The sequence below is a fragment of the Palaemon carinicauda genome, chromosome 42, assembly GCF_036898095.1.
Source record: "Palaemon carinicauda isolate YSFRI2023 chromosome 42, ASM3689809v2, whole genome shotgun sequence".
Classification (NCBI taxonomy): Eukaryota; Metazoa; Arthropoda; class Malacostraca; order Decapoda; family Palaemonidae; genus Palaemon; species Palaemon carinicauda.
The window spans coordinates 7417886-7420385 of record NC_090766.1 but is presented as its reverse complement, the minus strand read 5'-3'; positions in this window follow the sequence as shown (position 1 = coordinate 7420385).

Genomic DNA, 2500 nt, shown 5'->3' with positions numbered 1-2500 from the left:
ATTGTTTTCCTGTCTGGTCTTCAGCTGCTGATTCTCATCTATTGTGAAGAAGTGTTTTAATTCTTTCATTCTCCCTTGTTTTGAGTATTGTTTTCCTGTCTGGTCTTCAGCTGCCGATTCTCATCTATTGTGAAGAAGTGTTTTAATTCTTTCATTCTCCCTTGTTTTGAGTATTGTTTTCCTGTCTGGTCTTCAGCTGCCGATTCTCATCTATTGTGAAGAAGTGTTTTAATTCTTTCATTCTCCCTTGTTTTGAGTATTGTTTTCCTGTCTGGTCTTCAGCTGCCGATTCTCATCTATTGTGAAGAAGTGTTTTAATTCTTTCATTCTCCCTTGTTTTGAGTATTGTTTTCCTGTCTGGTCTTCAGCTGCTGATTCTCATCTATTGTGAAGAAGTGTTTTAATTCTTTCATTCTCCCTTGTTTTGAGTATTGTTTTCCTGTCTGGTCTTCAGCTGCTGATTCTCATCTATTGTGAAGAAGTGTTTTAATTCTTTCATTCTCCCTTGTTTTGAGTATTGTTTTCCTGTCTGGTCTTCAGCTGCTGATTCTCATCTATTGTGAAGAAGTGTTTTAATTCTTTCATTCTCCCTTGTTTTGAGTATTGTTTTCCTGTCTGGTCTTCAGCTGCTGATTCTCATCTATTGTGAAGAAGTGTTTTAATTCTTTCATTCTCCCTTGTTTTGAGTATTGTTCTCCTGTCTGGTCTTCAGCTGCTGATTCTCATCTATTGTGAAGAAGTGTTTTAATTCTTTCATTCTCCCTTGTTTTGAGTATTGTTCTCCTGTCTGGTCTTCAGCTGCTGATTCTCATCTATTGTGAAGAAGTGTTTTAATTCTTTCATTCTCCCTTGTTTTGAGTATTGTTTTCCTGTCTGGTCTTCAGCTGCTGATTCTCATCTATTGTGAAGAAGTGTTTTAATTCTTTCATTCTCCCTTGTTTTGAGTATTGTTTTCCTGTCTGGTCTTCAGCTGCTGATTCTCATCTATTGTGAAGAAGTGTTTTAATTCTTTCATTCTCCCTTGTTTTGAGTATTGTTTTCCTGTCTGGTCTTCAGCTGCTGATTCTCATCTATTGTGAAGAAGTGTTTTAATTCTTTCATTCTCCCTTGTTTTGAGTATTGTTTTCCTGTCTGGTCTTCAGCTGCTGATTCTCATCTATTGTGAAGAAGTGTTTTAATTCTTTCATTCTCCCTTGTTTTGAGTATTGTTTTCCTGTCTGGTCTTCAGCTGCTGATTCTCATCTATTGTGAAGAAGTGTTTTAATTCTTTCATTCTCCCTTGTTTTGAGTATTGTTTTCCTGTCTGGTCTTCAGCTGCTGATTCTCATCTATTGTGAAGAAGTGTTTTAATTCTTTCATTCTACCTTGTTTTGAGTATTGTTTTCCTGTCTGGTCTTCAGCTGCTGATTCTCATCTATTTTGAAGAAGTGTTTTAATTCTTTCATTCTACCTTGTTTTGAGTATTGTTCTCCTGTCTGGTCTTCAGCTGCTGATTCTCATCTTAATTTGTTGGACAGAAACTTAGGGTCTATTAAATTTCTTATTCTTCATCTAGATATTAATCTTTGGCACCGTCATTCAATTAGTTCATTATGCATGTTGCATAAGATTTTTCATAACTCTGACCATCCTTTACATTCAGATCTTCCTGGACAATTCCATTCTGTTCGTGATACTAGGCAGGCAGTTAATTCTAATAGCCAGGCCTTCTCCATCATGAGGCTTAATACTACACAGTATTCTAGAAGTTTTATTCCAGCTGTGACCAAGTTGTGGAATGATCTTCTTAATCGGGTAGTTGAATCAGTAGAACTTCAAAAGTTCAAAGTTGGAGCAAATGTTTTCATGTTGAACAGGCTGACATAAGTCTTTTTATAGTTTGTATATGACATATCTGTTTTGACGGTGTTACTGTTTGTAGAATGGTTTATTGTTAATTTACTCTCATCATTTATTTATTTCCTTATTTCCTTTCTTCACTGGGCTATCTTTCCCTGTCGGAGCCCTTGGGCTTATAGCATCTTGATTTTCCAACAAGGGTTTAGCTTGGCTAGTAATATTATTATTATTATTATTATTATTATTTGCTTAGCTACAACCCTAGTTGGAAAAGCAGTATGCTATAAGCCCAGGTGCTCCAATAGGGAAAATAGCTCAGTGAGAAAAGGAAACAAAGAAAACTAAAGTATTTTAAGAAAAGCAACAAGATTAAAATAAATATCTCTTTTATAAACTATAAAAAAAAAACTTTAACAAAACAAGAGGAAGAGAAGTAAGATAGAATAGTGTGCCAGAGTTTACCCTCAAGCAAGAGAACTCTAAAACAAACCAAAAAAAAAAGAAAAAAAAGACTTATGAGGACAGTAGTGCGCATGCGCGAGTCTCGTAGATTTGACGACTTGAAAAATACCTAATGTTTCTTTTATCACCCTGATTTAGCTGAAGCAAGACAGCTGAGTCACGGAATTCGCTCATTGGAAGGAAGTAGACGGAATAGCCT